Consider the following 15,681-nt stretch of genomic DNA (forward strand, 5'->3'; position numbering starts at 1 on the left):
AAATTGCAGTGAGAGACTGCCTTTATAATTCATTGAACAAGCAAATGATTAACCATCATCTACGAATAACTCCTGGGAATGATGACCGATAACATTGAAAACAATAGATATCTCGACAAGTAAAAGTTACTGTCATTTTAGGGCCGTGTCCAATTTGTGCCTTGAAAATGGTAGGGGTTTACATGTGGAAATATCAGACTTCTGGCAAATTTATCTAGCTGCTTTCTCTCGTGTTATTAGAGCATACAACATGGTGGCAGAAAACTTAACTTCTTCTTGAGCAACATGTTGAACATTATAGCCTGCATAATTCAAAGGATACAAAGTCCTAATCAAAAAGACTAGGAAGTTCTCATTGTTATGTACACAACTGATACATTGACAAACACATTTTTTAAAAACCATGAATCTTTAAAACTAAAAAAATACAGGGTGATTCAAAAAGAATACCACAACTTTAGGAATTTAAAATTCTGCAACGACAAAAGGCAGAGCTAAGCACTACCTGTCGACGAATTAAGGGAGCTATAAAGTTTCATTTAGTTGTACATTTGTTCGCTTGAGGCGCTGTTGACTATGCGTCAGCGTCAGTTGATGCTAAGATGGCGACCCCTCAACAGAAAGCTTTTTGTGTTATTGAGTACGGCAGAAGTGAATCGACGACAGTTGTTCAGCGTGCATTTCGAACGAAGTATGGCGTTAAACCTCCTGATAGGTGGTGTATTAAACGTTGGTATAAACAGTTTACAGAGAATGGGTGTTTGTGTAAAGGGAAAAGTTCTGGACGGCCGAGAAAGAGTGATGAAAATGTAGCACGCATCGAGCAAGCATTTGTTCGCAGCCCAGGAAAATCGACTCGCAGAGCTAGCAGAGAGCTGCAAATTCCACAATCAACTGTATGGAGAGTCCTACGAAAAAGGTTAGTTATGAAACCTTATCGTCTGAAATTGGTTCAAGCACTGTCTGCAGCTGATAAGATTAAAAGAATCGATTTCTGTGATTTTATCCTTGCTCAAATGGAAACAGATAAATCTTTCATTTCAAAGATTGTGTTTAGTGATTAAGCAACTTTCCACACTAACGGGAAAGTCAACTGTCAGAATGTCTGTATATGGGGCACTGAGAATCCGCGGGAAACAACTCAGTATCAACGTGACTCGCCTAAGGTGAACGTTTTCTGTGCCATTGCAGCCAATAAAGTTTTTGGTCCCTTTTTCTTCGAAGGTGCTACTGTAACTGGACTACAGTACCTGGAGATGTTAGAGAATTTGCTGTTTCCTCAGCTCGAACAAGAAGCACAACAATTCATATTTCAGCAGGATGGAGCGCCACCACATTGGCACTTATCTGTCTGTAACTACCTGAACGTCAACTACCCGAGGTGATGGATCGGCCGTCAGGCAGCCTGTGACAGAGCACTTCACCACTGGTCTCCAAGAAGCCCTGATCTTACCCCTGCGATTTTTCTTATGGGGGTATGTTAAGGATATGGTGTTTCAGCCACCTCTCCCAGCCACCATTGATGATTTGAAACGAGAAATAACAGCAGCTATCCAAACTGTTACGCCTGATATGCTACAGAGAGTGTGGAACGAGTTGGAGTATCGGGTTGATATTGCTCGAGTGTCTGGAGGGGGCCATATTGAACATCTCTGAACTTGTTTTGAGTGAAAAAAACCTTTTTAAATACTCTTTGTAATGATGTATAACAGAAGGTTGTATTATGTTTCTTTCATTAAATACACATTTTTAAAGTTGTGGTATTCTTTTTGAATCACCCTGTATTATTAATTTGTTTCAAAGTCTACATTGTAATACCATTATCAGTTCTATTTGAGTCAGTTACCGAACAACCTGATCGTAAATTTACGAAGACAGGTTCAAGACTTATATCCATCATCACTTCCCTGTCAAATTATTCTTTCTGAAGCTTTTCCGCATGCTTCACAGTCTGTGCCCATGCTACATGTGGGATGTTATCTATTGCATCATGCACAAGTAATTCAGTGAATGTTACCTTGAATGTGTTTCCCCCCACCCCCCAACATAGCCTTATCCATTCCATTGGGCTGCACTGACAGTGATATGTGGGTAAATGCAAAACTGTGTGACCCCATTCATGTGCAAGAAAAGTAAAGTTTGTACGTTCTGTCATGTGACTGTGCTTAATATTTTTATTTTTAAGCCATAGAAAAATTACCACTTTTCTGGTGTTTATACTTACTGTTTTCTCTAACAGTTGGGTTATAACTGGCAGTGACCAACTTTGAAGCAAGGTGTGAAAAGAATTATGAATCAAGCCACAACATTGACAGTGTTCATTTCAAAATGGTAGTCACTGCTGTTTTTATTACACGTAAAACAAGTTTACCCTCAGAAACAAAACCAGACAAAGAGTTGTCATGCAGAATAATTATCTGAGAACCTATTCCTATGGAAAGTTTAAAACCACCAGTACCATCACTCATTTTCCAGCTGATCTTCCTGGAATGATTCTAACTGACCCTTGTTTTATCAGGGTAATGCACTGTTGAACTACCTCCTTCTCTTGTATCATGATGGGATGTAGTTTGTGCTCATGTATGTCACTTCTTGGAACTAAAACCTCTCATGTTAACATATAAGGAACCAACACCTTTTAAAATTCTTTACATTGGCAAAGTGCTTACAATTGAAGCTAATTTTCTCCTGCATAACTGTAAAACATTTTTGTGTCATCGGGTATTCATCATTCACATGGCGCACTTTAAAACATCTTTGTTAAAACCATCCCTTTGTTTTACAGTTTTCTTGCGATTTCGATGCTTTCCAGGCGACATGAAACCAATTTTTTTTTTTTAGGGTTCCTACAGCTCCGATGCTTTCATTTGCAATTCTCTTTACAGTTATCTCGCCGACATGACATGGTTTTGGAGTCTGTTCTTGTGTCTTCAAATGTAAACATTAGGACACCAGCCTTCATATTCACATTTGGAAAAAGTTACAAATGCGGTAAATAATTCCCCTCACCCGCTTGCGAAGCACTTCACATTTATTGCCGTCACCAGATTCTTTTTTAAATCGCACTTAAACGTTTACAGTTACACCTTCACACCTATATCACTACAAGAAAAGAGGAATAAAAAAACTGACAGTTGAATGAATAATTCTGCCGTTGCGAAGTACGGCAACAGTGCAGCATATAGGAGCGATGTTTTCGCTGTCTAGTTGTAACTTGCTGCTACCTGCTTGGAAAGAGGAAAGAGAGTGAATATTATTAGCTGCTAGTGGTGGTTATGTGCAGAAAAGCTGAGAATAGGGCAGACTTTAGTGAGTCAAGGGAAATCTTTTGAAGATATTGAAGCCCACAAGACACAAATTTAAGGACCTTAGCGCCTGTTAATTGTGACAATCAGCTTTGTCCAAACTAACACAAAACTCTGTGTGTTTCATCTAAAGCACGATCAGGCACGTTGCAGACTTTACATCACTTATTAAGAGATACATTTCGTAAATACAATCCATCCAAAATATTTGGAAGTCACTCTGGATCATACTTAAAACCTACAAACAGTATCGAGAGAATAGTAGAATGAAGGCGAAAACAAGAAATAATATCCTTTGTAAGATAACTGGCAGCATTTGAGGCATTCTACAACAAACAGCGAGAATGACAGCACTAGCAACATGTTACAGTGCTGCAGAGTATGTATGCCCAGTCTGGTAAAAATCCACCTACACAAACGTAGCGTACAAGGCGCTAAACAAAACATGTAGACTTATTTCAGGTTGTGTTAAACCTGTGCCACTTGTTAAACTCAATTGTTTCACTGGCATAGTACCACCTGATATTCATTGTGAAGTAAATGAAAATGCAGAGAGAACCAGTTGGGCTCATCAGGAAAGCCATCCAGTACGTTGGTATGTTCCATCAAGGTTGAGGTCCAGAAGAAATTTCCTCAAGAGTACTTCAGTCTTGCAAAGAGTAGAAAGTAAAGCAAGAAAACTATTGTCGATCTGCGTAGCCTCTCCCTTTGGAAACCCTCCCACTGGGGTATGAGCAGAATTTGATAGTGTGGAGGTCACACAGCCATCTTTGTTTTGGAGTTGGGAGATACAGCAGTAACCTCCAGAAATGGCACATCCCTGTGGATGCCACCAACTGTGACTGGGGAACCACAGACCATAGAGCACCCACTGAATTGTCATCTGTTCCTTGCATCTTGCACAGATCATCCTTCTACATGTGACAACAGGTGCAATCGAAGTTGTAAGATTTTGGTCAGGAGTAGTGTAGCTTGGTATGTCTTCCTTCCACTTGTTTGTAATGGTAATTACCACATATTGTATTTTTTCATGATTTCAATAAATAACTGCATAATTTTATGTACCTGATCCCAACACAGATGGTATGTTTGGAGCTGGGTATGTTCGCTGATTCCACTATGAAAAACAGTTCTTGGAAATGATGCTTGACGTATATTAAATTCTTTATTATAGAGTACATTCCAGTTAAGAGTTTTAGCATGTGCTAGGGTGATCGCAAAGTTTTAATCATCAAATTGAACATATAGTGATGTAATTACTTGTGTGTTTGTTTGCAGATACATGCATGCATTCTCAGTACACAATGACATCCTATACAACACTACCATAGCCGGCTATTAACAGACCCAAAACAAACTGACGTAACCTATTGATGAAGTGGATTATTATGCAATAACTCACTTTTGACAACAACAGAATCTTACAGCCATGTCAGGCTGTGCCAGATGACTTCTTTAATTGCTGGACTGGCCTGACACTCCTGCTACATTTCTGCTGCTGCCAAAAACAAATATTCGCATGATACACCACTTTATCAGTGGACTGTGCCTTTATTTCATCCCCCCCCCCCCCCTTCATCTTTAGCACTGTGCTGTGGTACAGTGTTTACAGTGTACACAACACATCATTACCTGCAAAGACTCTGAAATTATATAATGCTGGAAAAAATTAGAACACTTGGAAAGATGACATCCATTTTGATCTGACAATGGTATATGCCTCATGGGGATAGCGAATTTACCGATTGTAGCGGCACTACTGTTCAGGATAGGGAAAGTTAGTTTTTTGCAATATTCGGAGCACGAGCTACAGCCAGGTGCGGGCCAGATTGCAGTAAGTTATGCATACCAGCAGATGCGAAGGCAAATAGAGGCCACAAGGGCATAGAAGTGCCTGAGAGGGCGCACACAGCAGTTACCATGGCGCAAGTCACAGGCGGAAGGGGGGGCCCCTGCCCAGCTGAAGTGTTGTGCGTATGTGACGCGAAGCTGCATGTTAGCAATACAGAGGCACACAGCCGAGTATAAATAGGTGCCGTTTTCGAATGAGATTCATTCAAGTGTAGCAGCTCTCCTGGACAGCGAGGCATGTCACACCACCAGGCTACATGCAGCAACAGATGGGGTGCCAGCATCTCAGTCCAGGTCATTGGTTCGATCCCCTGAGACCGACATGGGTCCGTAGCTAGCCAGCCAGTGGCAGGCCACTCCATGGCCTGCCAAACCAGCAAGGAAGGGCGCAGTGGGCCCCTCAGCGGAGCGGCACTGAGTCAACGGGGAAGAAGACTACTGAGTCAGCTGTCGGTGCAGCCCTGATGACGCGGTCCTACAAGGCGCGCACACACACACAGCCACACGTTTCACTGGGTTGCTGGGACGGCGGCCTAAGCATTGCGTGGCCCTGTAACGCAGACCAAGGTGAACGGAGCACTGTAGTAGTAGCAAATAAATAATTTGGAAAGTTCTTGCCAAGTTTTAATACAGCACACCTGGCATTTTGTCTCTTCCTGCTACATTTGGTCATCCTGATACATTCAGTGGTGTTGGACAGCACAACGCAATAATGGTTTCAACATCATTTGCCAACGGATAGTTTAGTGGCATAGCTATCAGAGCATCATCTGTTTCTACCCTTTAATAGGAAATGCTCTCAGCCAAAAGGCTCAGTGGTGGTGTAAATGTTTGAAGAAGCAAGGATGCAACCATGCCACAGAGATGTGCTCTTCTTTCCCACAGCCCACTGAATCAGTTTGAAAGTATCAAATCGTCGTATTCCAAGTAGTGGGATAGTTCTTGCAGAGAATTGCCACCCAAGTTTTATATGCTGCACCAGTTGTATAATGATGCCAGTATTGGTGGTCATGTTAACATTCTCATACCTGTAGCCGTTCTGGATGACCCTGCTGCACAGATGCCCACTAGGGTCGTCATATTGTAAGGGCAGCAGTGGAAGATCATTCATCTCCCACAGCACAAATAAGAGGGCTTGTGAGCCCAGGCATGTCAAGACTAACTGCTGATAACCAGTTCACAACAGTACCACTACGGGCATACACACCTCTAGACTATCTTCCACTAACGTCACAGCATCGACGTGCACTGCTTGATTGGTGACATCAGACGATCACTTGAAAGGTGGAATGGTGTGACATGGTCTTCAGCAGTGAAAGCAGATTCTGGCTGCATGCAAGTGGTGGCCATTTCTTTGTATGACATAGGCCTGGTGAGAGCTGTCTCGTAGGAGTGCATTTGTCCAAGATACACTGGCCCCACCCCAGGCCTTATGGTCTGGGCTACAATAAGCTAAAATTCTCATTCAGCTTTGGTGTTTCTGTAGCAGACACTAACCAGCACTTGATACATGCAGAATATTGTTAAACTCGTTCTTTACTCGCAAAAGGAAGGTGATGTGTTCCAACACGATAATGCTTGCCCTTACACTGCCTGTGAAACTCGACGTGCTCTGTAAAATGTGCAGCAACTTCTTATGGGTCAATACCTGTTACCTCAGAACCACTTGGGCTGTTGATCTGTAAGTGTAATCATTTCAGGTATTCTACATGCACCATTGTAACAATAAATCTTGAGTGAACAGGAAACCTCTGAAAGGGTTACTATCATTTTTTTCCGGCAGTGTAGCATAACATCTAAGTCTTTGCTGTAGAACAGACGAATAGAGGTGATGCTGTGCATTTTACTTAAGTGTTTGTAAATGAACTTCTTTCCAGAACATCATGTAATAATGTTGTAAACCCATTAAAATCTGCCAAATTACTTTTACCTGTAGAAAGATTTTAAAAAATCTTAAAAACTCAAAATCCGTATGGTTACTTCTGTCCACCACTCTTCCGAGTATTTTGTGTGAGGGCTTGCAGTGAGTTTGTTTCCCCCCACCCCGCCCGCCCCTCTATGGGGATCCACAACTCTTTTGTGGATACGTGCGTGGCGAACACGACAGCTCTCTTTCCTTTCTGGGCTGCTTCCCACATCCCTCCCTTTCCCCCTTGCCCCTTCCCTTCCCCTTCGCTCTCTCTTCAGGATTATGTTTTGTGCCCATGTCTGGAGATGGATGCTTGTCACTGTAAGACATGGTTTCTGTTCTTTTATCTCTATATTGGAAAGTCTGTATCCTTACTTTGTCCTTTTTTTCCCTTGATTATTCTCTTTATTTTCTTCTCCGCTGCGGCGTTTGAGAATTCTTCTCTTCTTTCCTTTTCTTTGTTCCTCCCTATCTCTTTCTTTCTCCCCTTTGCGTGTCTGAAGGCCAAACCAAGTGTTCCCACACATTGCCGGTGATCGGGTAACGGGTAACTCCCTATTTTTGATTTGTAGAGGGCATAGAATACCTGTTGGAGGACAGGCATCTCCCGCAAACTGTTCTCTTCGGGCTTTTGAGATCAGCTACCCCTTTTCATCTGTGAATTTATAACAGAGTGCACATTTAAGGTGCAGGTGAACACTACTCCCTCCCGAGAAAATGGGGTGCCCCAGGGCTGTGCTAAGTGTTGTTCTGTTTTCCATCACCATAAATCCAATTGTGGATTGTCTCCTTCCCAACACCTTGGGCTCCCTCTTTGTCAATGATTTTACAATCTACTACAGCTCTCAATGGATCAGGCTTCTTGAATGACGCCTTAGAGGGTGTCTCGATCGCCTCTACTCATGGAGCGTCGAAACTGGCTACCGTTTTTCTCCCAGTAAGACTGTCTGTGTAAATTCTTGGTGTCGTACAGTGTTCTATCTGCGTTCCCATCTAGGCTCTGTTGATGTTCCATTCGCACATGTCTCCAAATTCTTGGAAATTAAATTTGACAGAAAACTGTGCTGGTCTTCCCATGTTTCATATCTTTTGGCTCGCTGTCTGTGATCCCTAAACACCCTCTTTGTTCTGAGAGGTATCTCCTGGGGAGCGAACCAGGTGGTCCTCCTCTGCCTATATTGTGCCAAAGTGCTCTTGAAATTGGACTATGGAAGCATAGTTTATACTTTTCTGCATGGTGTCTGTACTTCAGCGTCTAGACTCTGTCCACTACTGTGGATTGCGTTTAGTGTCTGGAGCTTTTTACACCAGCCCCATGGAGATCATTTACGCTGAGACTGCTGAACCTCCGCTGTCCAATCGGCGAACTAACCTTCAGAGTTGTTACGCTAGTCATCTATCTTTCATGCATGCTCATCCAACCCATGCCCTTTTTTTTTTTTTTCGGTGCCTCCTTGAATTTAGGGTATACAGGCCACCTTTCCTCTCTACCATCACCAGGAGTCCGCTTCCATCTACTGCTATATTTCCTTTCCTGCCAATTTCCTAAAACTGTCTTGAGAAATGGGGCTATGGCACCACCTTGGCTTCGCCCCTGACTTACTTGCCTTGTCCGTGACCTTCGCCAGGTTCCCAAGGGTGGTACCCCCCCCCTCCCCAAGTTTGTCGGGTGTTTGCTGCTCTATGCACACAAATGGAGGATGCCACATTTATTTATACTGACGGCTCAAAGACCATCAGTGGTGTTGGGAGTGCCTATATTATTGATGACACTGCTATTAGATTTAGACTTCCAAACCAGTGTTTAGTTTTTTACTGCGGAGCTTTACGCTGTTCTCCAGGCTGTCCAATACATCCGTTGTCATAAGCGGATATATGCTCGAATTTGCTCAGCTCTCTTCTCAACCTCCAAACTCTTTATCCCGTCCACCCTCTGGTCCACCGCATTCAGGATTGCCTTCACGTTCCAGTTGGGGGGGGGGGGGGGGGGGCCGCGTCTTTCCTCTGGATCGCGGGGCATGTTGGTATCTGCAGAAATGAGGCAGCTGATATAGTGGCGAAGGCTGTGGCCTCTCTTCCTTGGCCCACTGTTTACTTGGGTCCGTTTGACAATCTAAAGAGTGTTTCATGTCATCGTGTTGCTCTTTTATGGAACACACTTTGGGCTACAGATGATGAAGTAATAGTCAATATGGTAAACGAAAAGAAGATGACGAAGAAGCAGATGTAGTGGAGGAAAGTGCACCCAAGATTTCTCACAAAGAAGAACACAAGGCCTTACAAACTGCTTTAAAATATGTAGAGCAACTGGAGGAAATGTCATCTACTGAGGTTTTACTTCTTAAGAGACTACTTGATTTAGTGGCAAAAAAAGGCAAACAGCAGGCAAACAAGAGACAATTACTAACTTCTTCACACAGTAAATATCTATTCAGTCTAATTCAATTTGTATTGTATTAAATGTTTAACTCATTTGGCCTACTTTAGTTAAATTTTTGTGTTTTTTGTATTATTTTGCATGTTATCCAACCTTCCCGCTTATCTGACGTTGCTGCAGCTGGTTTAGGCCGGATAATTGAGACTCTACTGTATATGAAGGTAGTCCTCTTGCTACTGATAGCATTTTGTATTTGAAGTCTGCCTACTGCATAATCAGTGTAAAACGAAGCATGGGGTTATAGATGGAGAAATGCCAAATGAAAGATGTATGGCTTCCAAAAGGGTAATGCAAAAAGCCATCAAAGATTACTTGCTGGTATGTAAACGCTGTCAGTGGCACAAAATTGAATGTCAAAACATTCCAGGATAATATGGGAATTTAAATTGAAGGTAGTAAACCAAAATCAGAAGTGCTGCATCTGTTTTCAGATATTTCTGTGTAAAAGGAGGCAGAGAATTATTCCCCCAGGTTCATTCTTGCACCACTTCAAAGATAAGCAGTAAAGGTACTAGTACCAGTGGTACTAGAAACTGCTAAAAATACTAAACCAAAGCAAGCTCCAGGGCCTAATGGAATCCATGTCACATTCTATACAGAATTTGTAGCAGAGTTGGCTCCCATTTTAGCCATGATATAATGCAGATCTTTTGAACAAAAAAATGTGCCTAGATGTTGTAGGAAAGACAGGATCTATCTGTCTACAAGAAGTGTAGCAGAAGTAATCCACAAAACTACTGTCCAGTCTCATTAATGTCCATTTGTTTAAGAATCCTAAGACATGTTGTAAACTAAGACAGAATGAGATGTTTCCAGAAGAATGATGTTATCCATAGCAACCAGCATGAATTCCGAAAATATCAGTCGTGCACAACCACTCTCGTGTTTAACAAAAGTATGATTGTACTGGGTATCAAAAAAAAATTGTGACTGGATTGAGAATTTCTTGGTAGGGAGGATGCAACATGTTATCTTATTGTCATTTTCAGGGGTAGAAGTAACTTGAGACAACACAAGGAAGTGTTTTAGACCATTACTATTCATTTTGTATATTAATAACCAGACATTTTGCAGATGATGCAGTATTATCTGAAAAAGCTGCACGCACACACACACACACACACACACACACACACACACACACACACACACACACACACACAGAGTTAGTTTTGAAGACTTCTGTACAGTGCAAAGGTTGGCAACTTGCTTTGAGTGTGTAGAAATATGAAATTGTCTGTTTCACAAAATGCAGAATGGTGGTACCTATTACTATAATATCTATGAATCACATTCTGACTCAGTCAATTTGTACAGCTCTGTTGGTGTAACAATTTGCATGGATGTATAATGTAATGATCACAAAGCCTCAGTCACAACTAATGCAAGCACCACAATTCATTTAATTTCCAGAATACTGGGCACATGTGATGAGTGTACAGAGGAAACTGTATAAAACATAGTGCATCCCATCTTAAAGTATTATTAAAGTTCACAGGAGCCATATTGGATATGACTAACAGGGCATAATCTACATCTACATGATTACTTTGCTTTCACAATTAAGTGCCTGGCAAAGGGTTCAATGAGCCACCTTCAAGCTGTCTCTATCTTTCCACCGGAAGGACGAGCACTTAAATTTTTCTTTGCAAGCCCTGATTTATCTTGTTTTATTGTGACCATTTCTCTCTATGTAGGTGGGCACCAACTGAATGCTTTCGCAGTCGGAAGAGAAAACTGGTGATTGAAATTCCATGAGAAGATCTCTTCGCAACGAAACCAGAATAGGGCAGACAAGTGTAGTGTAAGCAGTCTCTTTAGTAGATCTGTTGCACGTTCCAATATAGGTTATTTGTAATTGTAATCTCTAAATATTTAGTTGAAATTACAGCCTTCAGATTTGTGTGATTTATCGCATAATCAAAATTCAGCAGATTTCTTTTAGTACTCATGTTAACAACTCACACTTTTCTTTATTCGGAGTCAAGTGCCACTTTTCGCGCCACACAGATAGCTTATCTAAATCATTTTGCAATTCGTTGTGGTCATCTGATGACTTTACAAGATGGAAAATGACAGCATCATCTGCAAATAATCTGATAAGGCTACTCAGATTGTCTTATATGTCATTAATATAGATCAGGAACAATAGAGGGCATATAACACTTTCTTGGGGAACACCGGATATTACTTCTATTTTATTCAATGTCTTTTTGTCTATTACTACAAACTGTGACCTCTCTGACAGGAAATCATGAATCCAGTCGCACACCTGAGGCGATACTCCATAGGCACGCAGTTTGGTTAGAAGACGCTTGTGAGAAACTGTGTCAAAAGACATCTGGAAATCTAAAAATATGGAATCAATTTGACATCCGCTGTCGATAGCACTCATTACCTCATGAGTATGAAGAATTATTCATGTTTCACAAGAACGGTGTTTCCTGAATCCGTACTGACTATGTGTCAATAAATCATTCTTTCCGAGGTAATTCATAATGTTTGAACACAGTCTATGTTCCAAAACTCTACTGCAAATCAACGTTAGTGATATGGGCCTGTGATTCAGCAGATTACTCCTCTTTCCATTTTTGGGTACTGGTGTGACTAGAGCAATTTTCCTGTCTTCAGGTACGGAACTTTCCGTGAGTGAGTGGTTAATCTGAAATATCTAGTTCTATGTTTCTCATCTTCGCAGTTGTTCTTGATTGGAACTCAGGAATCATGTTCTTTAGTGAAAGGGTTTCGGAAAACCATGTTTAATAACTCTGCTTTAGTGGCACTGTCATCAGTGACTTCACCGTTGTCATTGCGCAGTGAAGGTATTGATTGCGTCTTGCCACTGGTGTGCCTTATATATGACCAACATCTCTGTGGGTTTTCTGCCAGATTCTGAGACTGTTTCATTATGGAAATTATTAAAAGCATTTCGCATTGAAGTGCGTACTATATTTCAAACTTCTGAAAAACTTTGCCAATCTTAAGGATTTTGAGGTTTTTCAAATTTGGCATGCTTTTTTCATAGATTCTGTAACAGCGATCTGACCTGTTTTGTGTTCCATAGGGGATCAGTACCATCACTTATTAATTTATGTGTTATATATCTCTCAATTGCTGTCGATACTATTTCTTTGAAATCATTCTACATATTTTCTATGCTTATGTGATCAGATCGGAAGGAATGGAGACTGTCTCTTAAAAAGGTGTTAAGAGCAGTTTTATCAGCTTTTTTAAATAGATGTACTTTGTGTTTCTTTTTGACGGTTGTGAGTGTTACTGTATTCAGTCTACCAGCAACTGCCTTGTGGTCGCTAATCCCTGTATTCTTCATGATACTCTGTGTTTGTCCAGGATTAGTTGTTGCCAAGAGGTCAAGTATGCTTTCACAACCATTTATGCTTGGAGTGGGCTCAGGAACTAATTGTTCAAAATAATTTTCTGAAAAAGCATTCAGTAAAATTTCGAATGACGTTCTGTGCCTGCCGCCGGCTTTAAACATACAAATTTGTCAGCATATCAAGGGTAGATTGAAGTCGCCATCGGCTATAATTGTATGAGTGGGGTACCTATATATCTTCTGAAATTACAAGGAAATCCAGACCTTTAGCTGCTGACACGCATTGATAAATATCAATGGTGACAGTTGAAAATGTGTGCCCTGACTGGGACTCGAACTTGGGATCTCCTGCTTACATTGCAGATGCTTTATCCGTCTGAGCCACAGAGGATAGTGTGACTGCAGGAACTGATCTCAGGCACATTTCCTGTGAGACCCACATTTTCATCTTGCTGTCCACACACTACATTTGTAGTGCCCCTGCCCACTATACTCATTACTCGCAGTGGTCAATCCACCAATTCCCGTAAGAGTTCGGGCAATGTGTGTGCATCTGCACTGAAGATCATCATTGACTGGTAAGCCTTATATGCATGAAGGTGGTATGTGTTCTTTCGGACATGACTGGAAGAACAGATACCATTGGTTATCTTGCGGCTCTCGAAGAATGAAATTACAATGAAATCTAGACCTTTAGTTGCTGACAGGTGTTGATAAATATCAATGGGGACAGATGAAAATGTGTGCCCCAACCAGGGCACAGGAATTATCTAATTAAATTTCACTACAGTGTCAACTATTTCTGACAGCAATAAATACTCCACCACCAACTGTATTTAATCCATCCTTTCTGAATACTGTTAAGTCGTTCAAAAAAATTTCGGCTGAATTATTTCCACCTTTAGCCAGCTTTCCATACCTATAACTATTTGAGCTTCAGTGCCTTCTATTAGGGCTTGGAGCTCTGGTTCGTTCCCAACACTGCTATGGCAATTTAAAACTACAATACAGATCGTTTCTGCAACTGCCTCACTGTACTTTACCTGCCCCCTTTTAGATGGATGCCCTTTCTGTGGTTTCCTGAGACCCTCTAACCTAAAAAGCCGCCCAGTCCCTTCCACACAGACCCGTGTAGCTGCTTTTTGTGTGTAATGGAATCCTGACCTATTAAGGGGAACCCGGAAACCCACCACCTGATAGTGCAAGTCAAGGAATCTGCAGCCTACCCGGTCTCTGAACTGCCTGAGGCTCTGATTCAGACCCTCCACTCGGCTCTGCACCAAAGGGCCACTGTCGGTTCTGTTGATGATGCTGCAGATGGTGAGCTCTGCCTTAATCTTGCAAGCAAGACTGGCAGTCTTTACCATTTCCGCTAGCCGCCCAAACCAGAGAGAATCTCCTCCAATGCAAAGCGACACACGTCATTGGTACAACCTGCAGTTGGCTGCTCCCTGTACTCTTCGTGGCATCCAGAAGCACCCTTTCCACATCTGGAATGACTCCGCCCCAGTATGCACACGGCCTGCACACTGGATTCCTTTCCCTCCTTGGCAGCCATGTTCCTAAGGGGTCCCATTACATGCCTAACATTAGAACAAATCGAAAGAATGGTAGCACGAATGATTTCACGGAAGATCATTGAAACCTAAGTGCCTTCTGTGAGGCACTTCTAGTGCTTTGCAAAGTATATATGTACATGTATTTCATAACTTGTGGTTACATCTGTGAGTGAATGATACAGGACAACTGTTCCCTTGGTCAGTTCCATTGACTATTTTTTAATGAGTGTAACGCTGGCTCTTTCAATTCATAGGGACAGTTGAGCTCAAAGGTTTTATGGTGTAGTACTGTGAATAATGCCTGGCTTCACTCATAGATGGCAGTGCTGTCATGACATATTTATTCTTCCTAAATTTGTATGTATTGTATTTATGAGGTGTCCATAAGGTCCGTTTACAACTTCAAAATTTTATTACAATGGCAGTTGTTGAAATATTTTAACAAAATTTCTTTTATTGTAATCAGTGTTCATAAAAGTTTTTTTGACAGTGTTTAATAGACCTCTGGGCACCTTTAGTTGCACGAAGCACATAAAGACAGTACTAGACTTCTTGCCATGTTTGCTACAGCATAGCATCATCAGTGGTGGCAATGGAATTATGAATCCTTTGCTTCAAGTCGGCAATGCCCCATATCTGTGTTTGATACACGATATCGTTTACAAACCCCCATAAAAAAAGTCCAAGGGGCAGATACCTGGCAAATGCTGTGGCCAAGGAATTTGCCCATCCCTCCCAATCCATCTGCTTGGAAATGTTTCATTGAGGATCCAACGAAAGTGCAGTCCCCAATGTGGTGGTGCACCATCTTGTTGGAAAATGATGGTTGTGAGTCAGTTACTTTTGGCGCTCCACATTCGGTCAGAAGATTGAGGTAAACATCTGCAGTAATTGTTGCCTTATTGAAGAAAAAATGGACCAATTATTCAGTAGCACATGATTACACAACACACTGTCACTTTTGGACTGAAGCTCCCTAGTCACATGGGTGTGTTCAGATACCCGGATTCTCACAATGTGTCTCTTTAATGTCCCAGAAATATGGGAAGTTGCCTTGTCACTGCAACAAACTCAATTGTAGAATGCTTCATCCTCTGAAAGGCATTCTATCATGCTGAGTGCAAACTCTGTCCGTTTTTGCTTGTCATTTGGCTCAAGTGTCTGTAACAGTTGGACTTTGTAAGCATACAATCATAAGTTCATGTGGAGGACCTTATGCACAGTTCAATGTGGTAGTTGCAACTGCCTGGCAGCAGTGCGGGTGGACTTCGTAGGTGAAAGAG

General features: G+C 41.8%; 1 protein-coding gene across 1 annotated transcript in view; it reads left to right on the forward strand.

Annotated features, from left to right (window-relative positions):
* Positions 1-15,681, forward strand: part of LOC126353906 (glutamine-dependent NAD(+) synthetase) — a 190,750-nt gene that overhangs the window by 16,107 nt on the left and 158,962 nt on the right. The gene's annotated exons all lie outside the window — the stretch shown is intronic.

This window comes from Schistocerca gregaria, chromosome 3 (assembly GCF_023897955.1).
Source record: "Schistocerca gregaria isolate iqSchGreg1 chromosome 3, iqSchGreg1.2, whole genome shotgun sequence".
NCBI classification, from domain to species: domain Eukaryota; kingdom Metazoa; phylum Arthropoda; class Insecta; order Orthoptera; family Acrididae; genus Schistocerca; species Schistocerca gregaria.